We start from the raw sequence: 23471 nt of genomic DNA on the forward strand, positions 1-23471 counted from the left end.
GACTGGCTACTTTCATGTTTCTCGACGTTTCGCGACCCCGACAGTACACGTTTCCATCTGTCTGTCTGTCTGTCTGTCGGCTATGTCAATTATGATTAAACAGATAATCTTCGAAACTACCGGACCGATTGTTGTCAAATTTTATACGTAAGTATGTTAGGAACATAGCAACATAGAACAGTAGCAAATGTTAAGATTATCGAAGCATGGTAAATCGCTATGGCTCCCTCCTCCCCCAAAATAATGACGTCATCTTACAATTCTGCCAAAAAAATATTCTTGAAATTTGAATACTTTAGACCCTAGACATAGAGTATTTTGGCGAAAAAAACTAGTGTGCTTAGTTAATTAATAAGTTATTTTTTCTGCGTTCAGAAGACAAAATCAATAAAACTTTATTTTCTTTTAAAACAAACGCCGCCGCCGAGGCTTGTTATCTGAACGTGGTAATAGTAATATTCTTTCGAAGTATAAACATAAACAATTGAAGTTAAATATGAACTGAAAAACTGAGAATACATTTTTCCCGTTGGTTACCTATTTTAAATATATCATATGATTTGAGATAATTTACCCTTCGAAATTGTGGTGCCAATTTTGTAGTGTTACCGTAGGATGCGTACAATTCCACAAATCACAGAAATTTTATTAAAGGTGTTCGAACGTTTGGAAGAGATGCAGGTTTTCCAGTCAAGAAGACTTTAAAAAATAGTTCAAATCCAACCGATGAGACAAATGGAGGTTACGTCTAAACAAAAATTGAACGTAAAGATGTATCTTTTTCAGAAAATGAATTTTCAAATTGTCTCAACGTAGACCGTTATAAAGATTATCAAAAATTTCTGTTACGAAAAATAATAATCGAGAATGAAAAAAACAAAATTTCTAAGAAACAAAAATTAATTTGCCTAGGAAGAGGAAAATGTCATCAGAGTCAGGATATATATAATAAGAAAGAAGATATTACTAAACTACATAACATTAGTACGCAAAAACTCGGCGAGGATTACACAATTCGAAAATCTGGGTTAAGAAATCCCGTGATAAAAATTGTCGGTTTAAGCGAATCATATAATGAAGAGTCTCTAAAAAGATGCATAACTAGAGAAAACAGTACTTTGAAGGATCTTATAAACACATGGAAACTTGTTATCTGCAAGAAAATGAAAAAAAAATATATGGCGATAGTAGAAGTCGATCCAAAGTCATTTTTAGAATTTATCAAATTAAAAACAGTTCTTATACATTGGGATGAATGTCGAATTTTAGAGCATTTTGGAATAATTCGGTGCTACAATTGCGGTGGTTACAATCATACAGCGAAATATTGTAAAGAAGGGACAAAGATTTGTCTAAACTGTGACAGTCGTGAACACGTCGAAATTGAATGTGAAAAGGGAGAAACGTCGTGTATTAATTGCATCAGAGCAAATAAGAATTTGAAATTAAACTTAGACATTAATCACTCACGTTTTGTCCCAAAATGTGAAGTACTTAAAAAACAAGTGCAACGCGCCCAGGCTAAAACAAAATATAACAATATATAGCAACCACAGCAAAATCAAGAAATATCTGACTTGAGAATTTTGTTTTTAAATATACAGTCCATCAGGAATAAAATTAATCTGCTAGAAGCTATTTTACATAATCATAATTTTAGTGTCTTGTGCATAAGTGAGCACTGGTTAACCAGTGATGAAACAGAATGCGTTACAATTAATAATTTTAGAGTGGCTGATTCTTTTTCGAGAGTGATTCACACTCATGGTGGCGTGGTTCAGTGCGTAGATCCTTCCCTACAGTATGAAAACCTACCACAACTAAGTAATATATCCAAAGAAATTCATTGTGAGTTAATCGGCATATATGTACACTAGCTGACCCCGTGAACTTCGTTTCACCTACAATTTAATTTTGAATCTGCAAAATCGAATGCTTTGAAATCTTGCAGATGTTTTAAACATATGATAAGCATAATAAATTTTTATTCAAAATATATTTACTTATCCCCTCCAAAAAATTGATGACGTCAGCCCAAAATTTTGCCAAATGAATCCTATCTAAAATGTCCAAAATAGGATGAGACTATACTTGTGATTTATCATTCCATTCTAATTTTTTAGTTTTGCTTATAGGGGGTGTCTCAAAAAAATTAATCACTGAGTCAATTTATTTTATTGATTGAATCAAGAATTGCAAAACTGAATTTTGAAATATTGCAGACGTTTTGAAGTTACTGTTTGACATGGTAGGTTTTCAATCAAAATATATCTGTTTATCAAGGCCAAAAACTTGAAGACGTCATCTCAAGATTTTGCCGAATAAAATCCTATCTAAAATGTGGAAAACATCATCAGTATATTTTCGTAATTTATCATTGCATTCATATTTTTTAGATTTGCTTTTACAGTGACTCAAAAAAATATATGGATCAGTTAATTTATTTTAGTGAATAACTCAAGAGTTGCAAAAATGAATACTTTGAGATCTTGCAGACGTTTTAAAGTTATTGTAAGCATGGTAAATTGTTAAGAATATTTATTTATTCCCCCCAAAAAATTGATGGAAGGGCTCACTCGATTTTCGCAGATAATTTTGGGAATACAATACAATTATTTTTAGTATTACACTGCACCAATCCAAGGTGGTATACGTGTTGATAGTAAATGTTGATTAGGTCATCACAAAATTGTGTGAAGAACAGACTCAACTCGAAAATGCTGAATAGGTTTCATTATACTTTTGGTGCGAAGGAAGTTCTGTCGAAACAACGTTCGATCAATTTTTTGACAATGGTTGATATAAATAAAACTCAGTAGATGCTCATACTCGAAATACGAAGTATCTACTCGAATATCAAATCAAAATATTTCTAGTTTTTCTAGATGATATTAATACTTCAGTAGGTAACAGTTGATGCTCAAGTAGCATCTCGATACAACAAAAAAGGACAACAGTGACAGTGTTCAACCATCAAGGCAAAAATCGAGTCACCAAAATATAAGTTAGCATGGGGTAGACACCTTGAGATGGGAATCTCTATGGCCAGTGTTAGAAAAAACGCACTGCACAATTTATGCATAAATAAAATGAAAAGTTTTCGATATTCCTGCTCCTAATGTGTTTTTCAAACTGAATGCACGTTTTGACGACGTTCCACGTTCATGAAAGTCACCATGTTTAGTTAAAATTCACTCTTACAACGATCCTACTGGTTTTCTAAGCTGCTTTACAGACAGCTTAGTTATTTGCCACGCCGATGCTCATTTCTAGATTAAATGCTCACAAAACGCGTAGATGTTCAGTTTGTGTCCGGGGAGATACAATGTTTCCAAGTAGGTACTCAGTACATAGAGTAGATGCTCAGGTATATAAGAGTTTTATTCATACCACCCAATGTCTCGCTTCAATCAGTTCAATGTTTGATTATGTTGATTATGAGCACAACGCTGATCAACTTCCATATCCGAATTACCTATGAAATAAATCATTGCGGTTTGCACCTGAGGTAGTTCGTCGCACATTTGATTGACTTCGTGGACCTATGTGAGCTTGTCGTCTTCTCGGCATTTTAATGAACTTCATAAAACGACACAGAATTATTTTCACAGTCAATCAAATCTGTAAATTTTATCTTGAGAATTTTAAAATATTGAAAACTTCAAATTAAATCCTCGAATAACGGTAAAGTTTGAGGTTTTGTCGAAACCAACAAAGTGAGTATAGGTAAAAAGAATGGCAGATCAAAATGAATAAGAAACTTTCGCAATGTGTAATTAAATTCACTTTAACCAAGACTTTTCTTAAAATAAACGCCTTTTTTTACAAAAAAACAAAGAACGATTTGAAATGCAATATACTTTTCAAAATCGCACGGAAGAATTATTTTTGTATGACACGTCAGTTATTCAAAATTTTTAGAATTTTTTTATTTTTTAACTGTTGTTTTAAGTTATCCTTATTTTTTTATGTATAAACCATCCCCGTAATATAAAAAAAATCTTCAAATCGGTCAAGCCGTTTTTGAGTCTTAGCGAGACTAACAGGAACAATTGATTTTTATTTTATAGACGATTAAAAAATGGGGGTTGGCGGTAGAAAGGTGAAAATTTAGGGTTATGTGTATTTTTTGATGCCAAATCTTAAAAAAATAAAAATAAAAAAATGTGTCTAAAAAATAGACAAACATTTTTTAGGGTGGGCCACCCTTATCAATTAGGGGTTTAAAAAATAGTTTACAACTTATTGTCAGACCTACCGAATATACATAAAAAATTTCATACAAATCGGTCAACCCATTTCGGAGAAGTTTGGTTACAAACACTGTGACGCGAGAATTTTATACATAATGCATTATTATTTTAGAACAAATTTCATTACCATAAAAAAGGTTATACTGAGTCGACCTTAAAAGATAGACATATGCTGTCGCGGACTTTTATTTAGAACTTTTAGAGGGGAACAATTTCGTCATACATGATTTTTATGTAACTTTAACCGTTTAAGCAGCGTAAGCAACGGAAGCTGTCAAAGGAGGAATAATTTTCCCGTTTTTCCGAATTTTTCATTGCTACTTCGCTCCTAATGATCGTAGAGTGATGTTATATAGCCTATATGTAGATATGATACATGGACTATCAAACACAAAAAGATTTTTTGAATTTGAACCAGTAGTTTCTGAGATATGCGTGTTCAAATAAACAAAAGCTTCAGCTTTATTATATAAGTATAGATAAATTTGATGTATTGTTAATATCATTGTATAGATCACCCAGTGGTGATTATGATGTTTTTATTGAAACTTTAGTTAAGTTACTTAATATCATTATTATAAACAGAAACGTATACTAATTGGGCGTGACTTTAACCTTCATTTTAATGAAAACGACGTAAAGGCGCAAATGTTTTGTGATTTTTTACTTAGTTATGGTTTCCAACCTTTAGTGACTATTCCAACAAGAGGAAGTTCCTGTATTGACAATGTCTTTTGCAATTTCTCAAGTGAAAACATAAAGGTGAGTGCTTTTGAGACCCATCTGTCAGATCATAGAGGAGTAGCTATTAATATTTCTCAAATTTTTAAAATACAAGAAAAACAATTCAAACTTACAAGACTCCTCACGAATCATGGTAAATTAATTTTTTTCAATCTATTAAGTGCAGTTAATTGAGATTTTGTAAAATCTGATATTGATATTAACAATAAGTTTAACATGTTCATTAATACCATCTTATATAACTATTATATTGCATTTCCTGTAATAACTATAGTCTGCTATAATAGAAGCAAAATTCCAAGTAATAATTGGTTTTCAACAGATCTTCAAAAAATGAGAGAAACATTAAAATTGCTTTCCGAAGCTTATAAATTGCATGGAACTTTAGAACTCAAATCGTTGTTACTGGAATTTAGACGTAAATACAATATAGCTATTAAAAATGCAAAAAAACAAGCTAATGATAAATATATTAGAATAAACAAAAATAGTCCTAAAGCAATGTGGAAATTGATCAAATGTAAAAATCCCAAAAAACAACCTAAACAAACTTTTGCCATAACACCTGATGAATTTAATGCCTTTTTTGCAAATATTGCTACAGACATCATTTCAACCTTGGCTCCCCCAAAATTTGATCCCATTAGCTTAATGACAAATATACCTAATATAAATACCTCATTTAATTTTAAACAAGTAACTTATATCCAAGTACGAGATGCTTTTGTTAGCTTACGAAATAATAATTCGAAAGACATTTATGGATTTACAGTACCACTTATTAAATCCCTTAAAGACATTAATACAACCGCTTACCAATCTGATTAACTCCTGCATTGAAGTGAATTTATTCCCTGATTGTCTCAAACGAGCCAGTGTGGTTCCTATATACAAAAAAGGCGATCCTGATGATATTGGCAATTACAGGCCAATATCATTATTACGAATTTTTTCGAAAATTTTTGAGAAACTAATGCTACAGCAGATTACGGAATATCTAAACAAATATAACCTTCTGACATTACAACAATTTGGTTTCCGTAAAGGCCTCTCTACTTCTACAGCCATCAGTGCACTAGTCGATAAGATAATCCAGAGCTTTGAACGTAAAGAATATTACTCAACCCATTTCTTAGATCTCAGTAAGGGTTTTGATTGCGTAACTCACGATATTCTGTTAAGAAAATTATATTACTATAATTTCCAACCACCGAGTATAAATCTTATTATGAGTTACCTTAAAAATAGAACGCAAAGCGTATCCATTGAAAACAGATCATCTTGTACTTATTCTGTTAATTATGGGGTTCCTCAAGGGTCCATTTTGGGACCAATATTGTTCTTGCTATATACAAACGATCTTCCAGACTACCTTAAAAAAGTTGATATAACTCTCTACGCTGATGATACTTGCATTGGTACAGCAGGAGTAACTGCCGACCTTGCCTTCAACGCCAATCAAAATTCTATGAAGAAAGCCGCAGAGTGGTTCAGTGCAAATAGACTCCATTTAAATAAAACAAAATGTGTCTCAATGCTCTTCACATTAATAAGACCCTGCGAATGTTCCATCGACTGTGTGGAATATACAAAGTACTTAGGAGTCATTATAGATAAGGAACTTACTTGGAGTCAGCACGGTAATTATATGTCAGATAAAATTTCAAAAAATACCTTCCTTTTAAGAAATTTGGCTAATAATCTTTCTTTAAACTGTTTATGTATGGCCTATTATGCTCTGATACACTCTCTTCTCAATTATTCCATTTTAGTCTGGGGGCACTCATCATCTTTATCACGGCTCTTTAAACTACAACGAAGATCAATCAGAATAATAGCTAATATAGGATACAGAGAAGATTGTAGAGCGTACTTCAAGTCACTAAAAATACTCACACTTCCTTCGCTTTATATTTATCGATGTTCGGAATTTATTACTCGGCATACAGAATTATATCCCAAAGTCAACCTCTATCACAACTGCAGGACTAGACACGAGGATATTTGTTTCAGAAACTTGCGTCTCACTAAGTCGAGGGATGCCATTAATTATTTTTGCATACAATTTTTGAACACTTTGCCTGACGAAGTACGTAGATACAACAGTCATGATTTTCTAAAAATTGTGAAACAATATTTGATACGAAAGGCATTTTATTCATTAGATGAATACCTAAATAATAATTTTAAGGACCTGGTGTTACTATCTAGTGGTGCTTAATTTATTATATAGTAGATCATATATATTTATAGAGTTAATTCTAATTTGTTTCTTTTAAAAATTGTTATTTATTTTTATAAAATTATGTTCGATGTATTTACTAGCTTCTTCTGACGCGTGTAAAATTTTTTATTAGCACAAATAAAGATTTATTATTTATTATTTATTATTATTATTATTATTATATGTGTAGTTTTTGAGATCCTCTAGTTCGATCAAAAGAATCAGAATGAAATTCTTTTCAATGTAAGAATAATTAATATTGTTAATAATATTCATGAAAGAGAAGATGTAAAATTAATCAGTGACATTGTTAGTTTAACAAAAATCAAAATTATAACTTTTTTTAGAAGCCCAAACCAGACTAAACTAAATTGCAGTGTGAGCTATCAAAACTTTAATGGAAAGATTTATAATAATCATAATCAGTCTTCGGCATGGCCAAAGTGATGCTAAATGCCGTCCGATCGCCAGCGCTATTGCAGTCGTGGCTTCGCGAATTTCTCCTAAGAATTACTACTTTTTCTAGGTTTTCCTCAGTTATACGAGTTCCCGTAGATGTTAATATTGTTTTAAAAATTAAAAACGACTGTGCAACATCACAGTTTTCTTGATCAAATAAACCCTGAGGATGAGAGTGCATATTTGGCCAACCAAATTTATCGCCTAACGTCGCGCCGTCGTATTTAATATTTGTCTGATTGATTCCTCCTCACTTCCGCTATGCCTTAGTCTGTTTATAATATCGAGAGAACAATAAAAACATAATCAAAAATACGATGGATTTCTGAAAGTTTGTCTTAATTGTTGCATTTTCGACACAAACTTCCAAATTTACGGTAATCTGAGATGCTAAAAATTCTATCAAAGACAAATCTTCAAAAATCCATGGATGTCTTTAATCGTTTTTTTTTTGTCATTAAAAGTTAATCAGCAGAACTGTAAAGAAATACTATTGGATCTTCTTATTTCCAGTAAAGATAGATTATTCATATTACACCATTGTCGAATTTTTTCCGAAGCCTGAGACAATCCTTGGGCAGATTTATGTCATTTGAAAATATCTGTCTGACGGTAGAACCGGAAATGACACCAACTTCATTATTTTTATATATATTAATACAAAAGTACACGGCCACGATATTATAAGCCGAAGGTCCTCTTTGATTCTACTCCCCTTGGCATCGCTCTGGAAGTAAAAATAAAAAACCAATAGCGCCTTTATTAGCATATAAAGAAGATTCGTGCCGGGCCACCCCTTCCAAAGTCCCAAAGCCGCCGCCGCCACCCATTCCACGTCCGGCAAGTAACAGGGTGCGTGTTACGCCGGACACAAATTTCCCAACCACTCTGACCTTGGGCATCATACCCTGCCGGTGCATTCACCCCGTAGACCTATCGATTCAAGACAGGCGTAAAATAGTCTTTCTTATTGACTGAAAGCCTCATTATCGAAATGAAATATGCAAGTAGGAGGTTCAAGTGGTGGCAGCGCAAAGACGGCCACTAGGTGAGAGTTTCGTTGAAAATAAATAATTTAGCCGTTCTTCCTTCAGTCGATCGAAGATCGAGTGACTTGTATGTAATTTCAAGAAGTATTGTTATTGTTGTGGATTAAAGCGAAGAAGTTATCCGTCGATCTAACTTTTCATTTTCAAGGGTGATTTTTATCGCTTTTTTTGTTGCTTTGTTCACTTTTCGCTTTTTTTTAATGTATTATAAAGAATACAGTGACATGCAACATGCAATCCTTGTTCTTGTACAAGTTGAATAATAAATACAAACAGTAATTACCAATTTGCATGTTTTTGAAAACAGTTTAATTTTCGCATAGTGTGCAGCTGACGCGTATTAGAAAAAATAAAAAGACAAATCGTGTTTTGCGTGAATAAAATAATAAAATCGTGTATTTAGTGGCCGTTTTCACACGGTAGATATGTGAACGGGTAACCGACCTATTATGGATGTAAACGTGGGGTCGTTTAGTTTATTACGATGACAACATCTAGTAGTAAAAATACAAAACAAACACAATGGACTTCTGTTATAAAATATATATTTTTAGAAGCTAATACTCTCAATTTTCGTAATACCATCTGACCGTAAAAATTTAATACATACAGGTTTTAGGATTAAATCGGAAGAAGCATTTTTACTGTCACTTGGTACAAATGGAACACGATATTTGAACTCTTTGTATTGTTAAAAATGTATAAACAGATTCATTGTATTGTCACCCTGTTCTTCATATCTTAATAATGCGACTATTATGTGGGGTTACAGGAAATCAATGGTATATCGAACTCTAACAAACACAGTAGATCTGGAGATGAGAATTATAAATAACTCTACCTGTTGTTTTCTCTACAATAAATGTCTCCACAAAAATTCTACATCAATTACAACCAGGAGGTCGGAAGAATCAAGAGCTAATCCCAATACCAGAATATCAAATGTAACGTCACAATCAAAATAAAAAATCAATTTTTAACTGAAGAATTTTTTATTCAGTCGTAGATAAAATAGTGTGTTTTACTCGCATATAATGGACTATTATTACTCGCATTACATGCTCGTTTAATAATATTCTATTCACACGTAAAACTTATTTTATGCAAAGGGCGAAACGCACGACCGGAACTTCCCATAATCTTGGCACGTCTTTATATAATCCAAATCCTTCAGGCAGTCGAACGGAGGCCACAAAGTCTTATTGACTTTTCCGTCGCTGTCTATACCACCTATTTCTTCCATTTGACACTTCAAAACACACAACACATTTTCTGGCAGTTTTTTTGGATTGCTTGTTATTTCATTTTCAAATTCGTTTAGCTCAAGATTATATTTTTGTAGGCATTTGTCATATTTGTTTTTTTCCAGTTGCGCATCCTGAAAAATGACAGACTAGACTTTTGGTCATACGTTAGATTAACTTACCTACTGTTATAAGGCAGCTCCAGCCTATCAACAACGCTACAACAAACAACATGATTTGATTTGACGATGTCAAACACTGGCTCAGTTTATATAGAACTTCCGGCAATTGCCAGGTCATTATCGCCTTTCGGGGTTTTCCATTATTATGCAGATTGTTCGTTGTTATTAATGCGTGTCGTTTATTTGTCGTAATGTAAGAATTTTCAATTTATGAATATCAATTACCAGAATTAATTTTGTGTGATTCTCATAATTGTATATTTAGAAAACCTAGAATAAGTTTATTGCACAACTAATGAAACTGTACAAAAAGTTAGACTGTAGTTTATTTATTTATGTTTAATAATATTTCGTTATGGGTAGAGAGAATCGATATTCAGATGATAAAGAAAATAATAGTAATAATAAACAAGATCAGGGCGGATTCATAAACTACAAGTACAGAAATGTTACCCCATTAAATATTTTGCGAAAAGGAGATGATCGGGGATATTTTCCATTTAACCAATAGTTCTTTTTCGGCATGTGCTCAATGCGTATAGACGTTCAGAATTTTGAAAACAGGCCGAAGTACGGCTTAGATTTAATATGTTGACAAAAACGTTATTTCTATCTAAAATCTGAATTTTTCGTGGAATTTTAGGACACACTGGATTCGGGAAAAAACGTCAGAAATCGCAAAAAACTTCAAAAGTTATATGACATTGTTATGTTGAAAATCAGCGGTACCCAGAAGAACGCAGACCCGCGATATAAATGTTGCCCAGATCTCATAAATTTTAACAGAAATGTAATTTCTACCTAAAATTTAAGGTTTTTTAGGTATTTCTCTAATCGTGGAGTGCAGAAAACGCTAGAAATCGCTGTTCAGTACTGCAGATTTTCTCTTGTGTAGTTAATATAACAAATCTATTTATGCAAGCAGCGATACACATGAGCATGAATATTAATCCTAATCCGAAAGATAGCTTAGAACTCATAAATTTTGATAAAAAACATGATTGCTAACAAAAACCTGCAGTTTTTATAACTATTTGTGAGCCTAATAGATGTATGAACGCCAGAAAATACAAGAGGAAAAGGATAAAGGACGAAGAGGACCAAAAAAACGAAGGACGAAAAGGACGAAGGACCAAAAGGACGAAGGACGCAAAGGACGGAGGACGAAAAAGACGAAGGACGAAAAGGACGAAGGACCAAAAGGACGAAGGATGAAATGGACAAAAGACGACAGGGACGAAGGACGAAAAGGGCGAAGGATAAAAAGGACGAAGGAATAAAAGGACGAAAAGGACGAGTGACGAAAAGGATGAAAGAGACGAAGAAGGACGAAAAGGACGACAAAGACGAAAAGGGCGAAAAAGACGAAGAGGACGAAGGGCAAAGGACGAAAAGGACGAAGGAAGAAAAGGACGAAAAGGACGAATGACGAAATGGACGAATGACGCAAAGGATGAAAAGGACGAGAAGGATGAAGGACGAAAAGGACGAAAAGAACGAAGGACGAAAAGGACGAAGGATGACAAGGACGAAGGACGAAAAGGACGAAGGATAAAAGGACGAAAAGAACGAAGGACGAAAAGGACGAAAAACAAAAAGGACGAAAAGGACTAAGAACGAAAAGGTCGAAGGACGAAAAGGACGAAGGACGAAAAGGACGAAGGACGAAAAGGGCGAATAACGAAAAGGACGAAAAAGGACGAAAAGGACGAAAAAGACGAAAAGGGCGAAAGGAACGAAAAGGACGAAGGGCGAAGGACGAAAAGGACGAAGGGCGAAGGACGAAAAGGACGAAGGGCGAAGGACGAAAAGGACGAAGGAATAAAAGGACGAAAAGGACGAATGACGAAATGGACGAATAACGAAAAGGATGAGAAGGACGAGAAGGACGAAAAGGACAAATGACGAAAAGGATGAAAAGGACGAGAAGGACGAAAAGGACGACGGACGGAAAGAACAAAAAGGACGAAGGACGAAGAGGACAGAAGACGAAAAGGACGGAGGACGAAAAGGGCGAGAAGAACGGGGGACGAAAAGGACGAAGAATGAAAAGGACGAAAAGGACGAAGAGCGAATAATGAAAAGGACGAAGGACGAAAAGGGCGAAGGACGAAAAGGACGAAGGAATAAAAGGACGAAAAGGACGAATGACGAATAGGATGAAAAGGACGAAAAGGACGTAGGATGAAGAAGATGGAAAGGACGCGAAGAACGAAAAGACGAAAGACGAAAAGGACGAAAAGGCAGTAAAGGACGAAAATGATGAACAAGACGAAAAAGACGAAAAAGACGAAAAAGACGAAATAAACGAGAAAGGACGAAAAGGACGAAAAGGACGAAAAAGGACGGAAAAGGACAAAAAGGACGAATAGGACGAAAAGAACGAAGGACGCAAAGGACGGAGGACGAAAAAGACGAAGGACGAAAAGGACGAAGGACCAAAAGGACGAAGGATGAAATGGACAAAAGACGACAGGGACGAAGGACGAAAAGGGCGAAGGATAAAAAGGACGAAGGAATAAAAGGACGAAAAGGACGAGTGACGAAAAGGATGAAAGAGACGAAGAAGGACGAAAAGGACGAAAAGGACAAGAATGATGAAAAGGAGAAAAAAGGACGAAAACAATGAAATGGACGAAAAAGGACGAAAAAGACGAAAAGGGCGAAAAGGACGAAGGGCGAAGGACGAAAAGGACGAAAAGAGCGAAGGACGAAAAGGACGAAAAGGACGAAGGACGAAAAGGACGAAGGACGAAAAGGACGAAGGACGAAAAGGACGAAGGACAAAAGGACGAAGGACAAAAGGACGAAAAGAACGAAGGACGAAAAGAACGAAGGACGAAAAGGACGAAAAGCGAAAAGGATGAAAAGGACGAAAAGGACGAAGAACGAAAAGGTCGAAGGACGAAGAGGACGAAGGACGAAAAGGGCGAACGACGAAAAGGACGAAAAGAACGGAAAGGATAAAACGGATGAAAAGGACGAAGGACGGAAAGGACGAAGGACGGAAAGAACACACAGGACGAAGGACGGAAAGAACAAAGAGGACGAAGGACGAAAAGGACGAGAAGAACGGGGAACGAAAAGGACGAAGGATGAAAAGGATGAAGGACGAAAAGGACGAAAAGGAAGAAAAGGCCGAAGGACGAAAAGGACGATGGACGAAATTTAATCAAAAGTTGTTAGAAATTTTCAAGTTGAAAAATTCTATTTTTGCAACCAGTGACGGTATGAATAATGCTTGTTCCACAAGTTAGAGTTCAAAACTCATAAATATCAAGAGAAATATGATTTCTCACTAAAATTGAACTAAATAATTCTTTATATGCAACCAGTGGTGACCGAATTTGAATTAAAATTTAACAGCGGCGCGAAATAACATTTGAATAATTTGAATTAAAAAAAAATATTCAATCAAAAAAATCGTTAAACATAAGCAACCATGTGCACGTTAGCGCTTTTTGGGTAGTTGGTAGTCCTGCTGGGGATTTTAGTTAGAGGGTTGGTAAGGGCAAAGAGGGCTACTTGGTAGAGGAAGGTGAAAGCCTTACTTTTGATGTGTTTGTTGTGAGTGTGACCACGTGGTGAGTTAGCTTGGTTAGTTAGTTGGTTTGGTAGTTAATAAGGAGAAGGCTTTTGTTTAACGAAAATTAAACGTAACGACGACGACGACACAGTTTCACCAACACGCGCGGTTAAGTCTTGCGGCTTTCTAAGCGAAAAAATGTGAATTTTTGACCGACGATACACGTGTAAATTTGATTCAGTGTTTGGAAATTCACAGTTCAAGTTAGGAGTTTAATCGTTAACTGGTGCTAACACAATTTAACAGACCTTAGATTTATCTAGATAAATCACTTACTAGGAAATTTCATGAAACTTACTTAGTAAGGATTCGGAATAACGTTTCTTCACTTCTTAATTCTTCACACCAGATTGCTAACAGTTCATTTACGTCAGTTAAATTAACCTAACGTTGCGCCATTGTGGAAAAAGACCGTAGAAAAGTCCAGCAGAATTCAAAATATAATATCGTGGACTGACGGGGGGATTAAAGATTTCTCTCCATAGAATTATTTGTTGTTTAAAATTTCACAAGATTGTATGGCGAATTTAAATGTTCTTTATTGCTCTTTTTGAAACTTTGACACTTGCTCAGCTGTAAATTACTATCAGAGTTATAAGAATTGAACATTTAAATTTCTTATAGCGCTCTGATACCGCTGCCCCTGCATAGTTTGTTGTTGAAAAACGTACATCAATTGATAGGCTACACACATTGGAAATTAAAATAAAAATATAAACAACAAATGTGACTGGTTGTAGCAAACGACTAATTCTTCTCTCTAGATTTTTTGTTACAAAAATGATCATAAAATATGTCATATTTGTGATTGAAGCGATTATACAATTTAAAAAAAAATTAATAATGGAGAATTATAATGATGATACGTGTTAGGAATAGAATAATCAAAAAATCACACAGGATTATTAACTTTATTACATTTGCCATTACGTAGTGGGATGTACCGTAAAAACGTGTCACACAATACGTCATAGAAATAAACACATGCAGAATCAACATCCTTAAATTCCTCTATTCTAGACCAATTCTAGAAAGTTGAAACTTCAATACTAAGGCAAGGATGATATTGATCTTCTTTAATTAAAGGATGTTCATGTTTATAAGTATATGCTAGTAGAGATGTCACTGGTAAAAGGACAAGATCTAAAAGTCGTCCTGGTTCCATTTAGACAGTCTGCAAATTCCGCAATATTAAAATCCCCAGGCTGAGAAAAATCAATTGTCGATTTTTCTTTATCTGGAGTTTAACTTGAATTACCAACTTCACAGCAAAAAATTTTAAATTGAATAGTAATGTTGCATCTCCTTGCATCAATATTACTAACTGCTTACATCACAATCAGTTTTGGAAACTAAAAAATAAATTTTCAACAGCAGAATTTTTTATTGAGTCGTAGGTAGAAAAAATAGTCTTCTACTCGCACGTAATGAGCTATTATTACACATCCTAATGTGATAATAGCCTTCATTACATGCCCGGTAAATAATATAATACTCATACATATAACTTATTTTATGCAAACGGCGAGACGCACGACCGTAACTTCTCAAAATCTTGACACGTCTTTATGTAATCCAAAGCCTTCATGCAGTCAAACGGAGGCCACCAAGTTTTATTGACTTTTCCGTCGCTGCCTATGCCACCTGTTTCTTCCATTTGACATTTTAAAACACACAACACAGTTTCTGGTAGTTTTTTAGGCCTGCTTGTTACTACATTTATAAATTCGTTTAAGTCAAGATTATATTTTTCTAGGCATTTGTCATATATGGTTGCTCTAATTTGCGCACCCTGAAACGTGACATAAAGTAGACTTTTAGTCATACGTTAGATTAACTTACCCACTGTTATAAAGCAGCTCCAGCTTATCAACAACGCTACGACGAACAACATGGTTTGATTTGACGATGTCAAACACTGGCTCGTTTTATATAGAACTTCCGGAAATTCCGAGGCCATAATCGCCTTTCGGGGCTTTCCATTGTTATGCAGATTTTTTTGTTATCAATGCGTGTTGTTTACTTGTCGTAATGTAAGAATTTCCAATTTATGAATATCAATTACCAGAATTAATCTTGTGTGATTCTTATAATTGTATATTTAGAATTGAATAAGCATATTGCACAACTAATCAAAGTGCACAAAAAGTTGGAGTGCGAAAAAACGCTATAAAGCTTGTAAAATAGGTATACCCACTCATTCTTTTCCCGCATAGCCCCCATTGCATATAGACGTTCAGAATTTTAAAAACAAGCCGAAATATAGCCTAGAGGATGCTTATTTCGTAACCAGCGATATAAATATAGCTCAGAACTCATAAATTTTAACAGAAACATGATTTCTACCTTGGGTCGTTGGGTGCAAAAAGTGTTAGAAATCTCAATTCAGTAGCTCAGATTTTCTCTTATAGGTATGACACGAAATGTATTTATGCAACCAACGATACACGCAAGCATGAATATTCCCTAATCGGCAATATAGCTGGTAAATATTGTTAAAAATATTATTGTTAACAAAAATCTGAAGGTTTGGAACTATTTTCAAGTTCCTGGATATATAAACACCGGAAATAACAGGAGAAAGCATCAAAGGTTGTTAGAAATTGGTAAGTTGAAAAATTCTATTTTTTATGCCACCAGTCCATATCAATTCAAAACAAATTTCAAGAGAAATATGATTTTTATCCTAAAACTGTAGGTTTGATTAGGATTTTCAATCTACTAGGTTGCTCTTGAAAAACAGTATCTAAATAAAGTATCTAGATACATTTTTGGGTATCTAGTATCTGTATCTAGATAAAATCGAATTTTAACACAAAATATCTGTATCTCGATACAAAATTAATGGCGCAGATACCGATAGATTTTTTACTTCACTTTTTTTCAGTAGTTATTAGTTGAGTTATACTAGTAGTAATTTTTGATATTTCATGTTGGTGATTTTGGTCACATAAACAAAAATAGAGGTAAGAGGTCCACTATAATAGTGTTCTGTCACGGAAATTTTCATATCTTAAATACCATCGTTTCCTATATTGTAGCCTTCAGTACTTATACATCTTTAGATATAATCCTAAGGGGTAATAAATCTAAGCTATGGTAAGATGGTATTTTAAAAACCTTAAACCACAATTCATTATTGACTGCGTTTTACACTTGTCGGGGCAATGCATTTTATCTGTGTACCTGAGGAACCCGGGTCCGGTAGGCCCGCTGGTTGTATTTGTGTTATTAAATAAGAGTAATTTTAATAGTAAAAATATTTGTTTAAGGTATGTTATTATTTTTAGACAATAATAATTGCGTGTTACATAATGATTAATTTTTTCAGTTAGCACAAATTAGTTTTGTAATCGACTAATCGAATGTTCAGTACATACATTTCTCTCGCATAAATCGCATATTTGTTACTGTTTTATACCTTTATTTTTCAGAAAAATGTAGCATCTTTACCTATTGCCACATGTGTCATTTCTTCACTTTTTCATTTTTGGACCTAACGCGAGGCGGGCTTGGTAGGTCTGTTTTGCCCTAGAATGTGCCGATTATGTTTAACTGCAAATCTTGGGCAATAAAATTAATATCTTTACAACCCTCGGTAGAATAATTTATCGTGATATATTCTCAAAAATCGCGAAACCAAGCATTTAATAAAAAATTAACAATTCAAAAGAAGTACGGAATAAAATTTCATATAAATATGAAGGAAAGAATGTCAGCGTATTTAGAAAATAATGGCGGATATTAGAATTTAAACACCTATTTAATGTTTTGTACACAGTGATATTTTAAATTTCTGCTCTAGTTAGTCATGATGCTTACGTCAACCGTTTCACTGTTAAAGTAAGCATCATAGCTAAGTTAAGTAGAGAAAAAATTTAAAGAATCAGCCGATATAAAACAATCAGGAATTTAATTAGTTTTAGGCGAGTCTACTGGTTTTTGGTTTGTATGAACAAAAGTGTTAGTTCTAGACTTAATGCCCAAGTTTATGCAACCAGTTAAACACTTAGCTACAACAAGTGAGACGGTTACACAGCCCGAACTTAATAAATGGTTTAAGACAGTCCATTAATTCACAGACGTTCAGAAAATCATTACTAGATTATATACATGGTGTTTTAACGAATTAATTCCAAATAAATCTGGCACCAAGTCGTCTTCTATGAAAAGCTAACGAGTCAAGATTGTGTGTATCTAAAAGTAGATTATAGTCAGTAGCACATGGTGGATAACTGCCAATAGTTTTAATAGCACTAGACAGCTCACACATTTCAAAAACTGCCTGTATAATTACCTAAAACTTTATTATTATTAGTTCACGATCTTTATAGAGTAGGGTTGGCCATGAAAATCTAGTAAGTTTGTTGGTATTCGATGCAGAAGAATAAAAATTCCCTGAACTTTTTTCGTTAGGTTATGTTTTATTAAATGAAAGGTTAAAAAATATGCCAGAAATATAAACATTGTTGCCGATACTTTCAGTTTTCAGTAGCAATGACCAAGTTAACGGCATTCATTTCTTAGAAAGCATAAAACTATACGCTATTTAAAACAGTTATTGGGCTTTTTGTAAGTGTTTGTTTCATACGTAAGAAACAAACACTAAAATTTCACTTAAACATTGTTTTTATATGAATGGGGGTTCAACATACGACTATTGTCGCATGCCACATTTAGCACCTCATCTTTAATTCTCAATCATACGTTCGTTCTGCTCGCCCACTCTTCGTAGAAATGGAAACTTCGACCTTTGTGAACAGCCTATTTCCCTATTTTAAGCAATTTCTACATATCCACTATTAGTTTACTCGCATACAGTGCAGCAATACTTATTCTGATCTATGCACATCTGATGAAATTTACAGAGATCCATTTACGAATTTTAACTTCAAATTTAAAAGAGTTGAAATCGAAAATCGATGGTTTAGACGAAAATTCTCTGACTGAAAACTCTGATTACCAAAATGAAGTGTTCCAAACTTTAAGAGGCTATATTATTCGTCATTCTTTGTTGAGAGCGTAAGAGATTTAATTCTATTGAGACAACATATTCACCTTTATTTTTAAGCTGCGCGAAAAATTTCAATTCTATAATTTTCTTTCCATGGATTATTTCTTTTCATTTGGGCATGATTTATTTGATCGGGATACTGTTTTGTTTCTTCTCCCTAAATATGGTAACACTTGAATACACATATGCATTCGAACAACGTCCTTATCTTTTAGGTGTTGTATGTACGACACTAATGATTATTCAGTGACAACAATTTTAGCGGCAGCTATGAGTTTATAGATATCAATTCTCTTCTTTTAGGTTTTTAATTTTCTATTATCTGCTTGTAGATTTTTCAGTACGATGAGTAACAGAAAGGACAAGTAATTAAAAAAATAAAATAAAAAAAAATATACAGTTTTCTTGTATTTAGGTATATTATTGAAATAAAACTATCAATGGTTTACAAATTACAACTTTTTTATTTTTGTTGCTTTTATCGATAATACATTTAATAGTTTTTATGGTTCCAACTACTGACAACCAACTATGAGAAATCCATAGCTTGTCGAAGTTTTGAAAACAATAGTAGTTATTTACAGTAAAAAAGTTATTAGGCCTACTAAATTATTAACCCATTCAGTATGGGTGACCGTACAGTATACCAGTTGATGGCGTGCTAAGAACACAACAAATTTTTGGTTTACACGCATTTAGTATATAATTCCAATATCTTGTTTGAACACTCTGTTTTAATTGTAGTGATGAATTTGAAGGGATTCATCTTTGGTAAGAACAGAAATATTCGTTTTAGAATAATATATCGCTGTAATTCGTAAAAACATATGGAAGGATGGTTTATCATTAATTTAGAAAATTTTTTATTATTATTTAGACATGCTTAACAAAGAACAAACAAAATGGTCCAAGAGGATTTTCGTATTTATAACGTTGTATTTTAATTGTGCAGCCGGAATAAAAAGTTTGAAGAGATACATCTTCGGTTAAAACAACAAAATTCTTTTTTCAGTAACAACTTGGTATATTTTAGATGACCCTATAGAAGGATGGTATTTGATAACATTTACAGTATTAAGAAGCAAAGTGTTTAAAATTTTTGGATGCATAGTTTTATCCCTACATGGAACTTTACAGTCAATATTTGTGATAAATTTGTTGTTAACATTTGACAGTAAGTTGCTGATTCGATGTTTTACAAATGTTTGTATCGTATGTAAGGTAGATTGATAGGCCTCGATGTACCTCTATAATAAGCAATATTTTACAGACTGTAGTAGAAATTGCTATTATATTAGTAACAACTGAAAAGCTTCACTCGGTTTATCAAGAATTACAAAAAATCGGTTGTTTAAAAAAAGAAGAATTTATTCTAGAACTGCGAATCTTGCTATGGAGTGATTTAGCCCACTTAGTGGTGAATTTTGTATGCGGAATGTGTCACACAGTCAAAGTTCTAGAATCTCCTGAACGCTATTACGAATATTCGCTTCTTGCATTTTCCATCCCGAATGAAACAGTTTCGGTAGTTTTAAGTAATTTCTACATATTTACATTCAGTTTTCTCACATACAGTGCAGTTGTACTCGTTCTCATTTATGTGCATCTGATGAAGTTTCAGGAAATCCATTTGAAAGTTTTAGCGTCAAATTTAAAAGAATTGAAATCGACAATAAATGGTTTGGAAGAAAATTTCCTAATTGAGAATTCTGACTATCAAGATGAGGTGTTCAAAATTTTGAAAAGTTTCATTATTCGTCATTCCTCCTTGAAAACGTAATAAAATTAATTTTCTACTTTAGACAACATTCATCTATTTTATTTCTAGCTGTATCGAGAAATTCACCTCTACGATTTTTATTCCAGTGATTATTTCTTTTTATTTGGGCATGCTTTTCGTAATTGGAATAATATTCACCTTCTTCGCTATAGATATGGTAAAACTTGCCTGAACTGATGCCCTGAACTAAATATATTGTTATATTTTAGGCAATGTATGTCACAAGTGATTATTCAGTAATAATCACAACACTTTTAGGAGCAGCTATGACTATTTTTATGGCTTTTTCTGGTGGTCAGAAAGTACTAGATGCGGTAAAAAAACTCAACCAACGTCGCATAATTCAACATTTCACTTTTCAGTCCATGTACGTTTCTCAAGCTACACTAGATTGTCCATGGAATTGCTGGAACACAAGCAACCGAAAAATGTTTCAAATATTTTTGTGTAATTTACAAAAACCCATGCATATTGGAAGCGGAAATATAGTGCCCCTGGAGTACAATTTTTTCGTGAAAGTATGCTACATACGAGTTGTTGATCACATAAAACAATTTTTTTTTCAGATTTTTAACTTACTTTTTTCTGTTTGGAGATTTTTCGACACAGTGAATAATAGAAGGAATAAGTAAAATATAGAAAAATAAAATATCCTCTTTTCACAATAACAAGTTCAGTGTATGTATTATCTTGACAATAAATTTATTACTCTCAAATTTGCTGTGGTTAAATTTTTATATCAGTAAAACAGTTTCATTTCATAAGGATTTTTTTTTACAATAAACAGATCTAAACGTCTGAAAAACTTTTTCACCCATTTTGCCTTGATCATTGGATAGTTTTTGAAAACAATTTGTTGGCACCTGAATGGAATCTACCAGTGCTGAATTGTTACATTCAAGTTTTAAAATTGTATAAGCAACTATGGAAAAATTAGCTAAAATAAATATCAAAAGAGGTGGCACTTCTGTTTTAGCAAAAATTATTTTAGAGCTTAACCATGTTCCCCTCCTAGTTAAAGTATTATAGTTTCCTCAGCCACTATTTATACCATGAGCTAAGTATGTAACATGGATAAAGCGAGGAAAAAAAGTATGCATGTACAGCATCTTCTCTTTATGCGAACGGCGCCCCGCCGCCGTCACCGATGATGAGTCACCCATCATCGCCGCGCATACTAGAAAACTCTCGACCGTCCATAGACGTCGTACCGGGGGTGGCGTATGGGTTTATTTGGTAACAGTACTAGTAAATGGAATATCTCCAGTTCGGATCAGGAGGTCTTTATTGCTGGTTTTTTCAGGTAAAATTTCTACCGAAATGTCTTGGTATTTGCTGAATAAAAGTGCAATCTGAAAATATCGGTTAGTGTTCCCATTGGTTAAAAAAGAAGTTACACCTATTTTTCGTGCATATGCCGCATTTTTGGCAATATGCATTTCGTATACAAACATACAGTATCAAAAAAAAAGAAGTTTTTTTACAAAAATACTTGTAAAGCCCTTTTATTTCCTTATCGTCAGCTAAATGTTCATCAAAGTTTGTCTAATCATCCGCACGAAAATGGTACATAGTAAATGTTATTTATATTTCAAAATACACCTACAGGTGTGATTTATGAACCCGTCTTGACTTTGTACGCTAGACGTCCAGATTTTCCGAAAAAAAAAACAATATTTTCCAAATTAACTCAAAAGTTAGCAAGTTCTTGATTTAATCGATAAAGTAAATTTTTCAGTATTGTTACGAAATAAACCCATACGCCACCCCGGTGCAACGCCTATGGACCGTCGAAAACTTTCAAGGACGCACGGCAATGTCGGGTGACGCATCGTTGGTGACGCGGCCCGGCGACGTTCGAAAAGTCTGGAAGCGCAAGTATGGGTTTTGGGAACGGATTATTATTTAGCTAGTTCAGTGAAGAGAAGTTGCGCCGGAATTATTTTATCGCAGTTACTCGTCTAAATTCTAGTTAGAAAGAAATAATTTGTTGAGTTTTCCTACGCCGATTTTATTCGCGCGCTCATCGTAACAGTATTAATGCTTTGATAAACCATAAGTCCCATAAGACTCGTAATATTTTGCGCAATTTAGAGAGCATTTACTTATTTGAGGTGCCGTCAAAAGTTTTAACTAGCTAAGCGTTTCAACAGTCTAGACACAATTATAATTAATAATGAAACAGCCACCACTAACTATAAAAGTTTATAACGATAAAACGATGTTAGTCCTGGAGGGGAAAATAAAGACTATGCTGAATTATTAAAGGTTTATTAATTTTCGTTTAGTGTGCCCACAAGTATTCAGTAACTGCTATACTGTACAAAAACTACAACACAGCAGTTTTTTGGTTTAGACGTAATATATAAATCCAACATGTTGTTCCATCTTATTTGTGCAGGCGGAATGAAGAATTTGAAAAGAATCTTCTTCGGTAAGAGAAGCACTATTCTTTTTATAGTAACAGCTTGATAAATTTTAGACAACCCTATTGAAGGATGGTATCTGATAACATTTTCAATAATAAAAAGCAAAGCGTATAAGCTCTTTGGCTGCATAATTTTAGTCCTTCATGGAACTTTGCAGTTAATATTCGTAATAAATTTGTTAGCAACATTTGACAGCCAGCTATTGGTTAGATGTTTTTCAAATATTTGCATTGTAAACAAGGTAAATCAAAATGCAGTGACGCACGTTAACACTAAGCAATCTTTTACAGCTTGTAATAGAAATTGCTATTATATTAGTAATAACCCCAAAGCTTCACTCGATTTATGAAGAACTGCAAAAAATCGGATGCTTAAAAAAAGAAGAATTTATCTTCGAACTGCGAATACTACTATGGACTGATTTAGTCCAGTTATTAGTTGCGTTCGTTTCCGGAATGTGTCACACATTTAAAGTACTACAATTTCCTGAACGCTACTACGAATATT

The 23471-nt window shown here is 33.8% G+C and overlaps 2 long non-coding RNA genes across 2 annotated transcripts; one reads left to right on the forward strand and one right to left on the reverse strand.

The window, feature by feature from the left end:
- Window positions 1–15105: 15105 nt before the first annotated feature.
- Window positions 15106–15708, reverse strand: LOC135130269 (uncharacterized). The gene is made up of 2 exons (XR_010280716.1): window positions 15588–15708; window positions 15106–15533 (listed from the first exon to the last, which is right to left on the reverse strand). It is a non-coding gene; the product is annotated as an uncharacterized LOC135130269 (long non-coding RNA).
- A 4935-nt stretch (window positions 15709–20643) lies between these two features.
- Window positions 20644–21154, forward strand: LOC135130691 (uncharacterized). Its single transcript, XR_010280832.1, has 4 exons — window positions 20644–20692; window positions 20745–20849; window positions 20898–21053; window positions 21102–21154. It is a non-coding gene; the product is annotated as an uncharacterized LOC135130691 (long non-coding RNA).
- Window positions 21155–23471: the final 2317 nt, after the last annotated feature.

Source organism: Zophobas morio, unplaced genomic scaffold (assembly GCF_036711695.1).
Source record: "Zophobas morio isolate AGI-343-1 ecotype UQ-CSIRO unplaced genomic scaffold, CSIRO_AGI_Zmor_V1 ptg000017l, whole genome shotgun sequence".
Lineage (NCBI taxonomy): Eukaryota > Metazoa > Arthropoda > Insecta > Coleoptera > Tenebrionidae > Zophobas > Zophobas morio.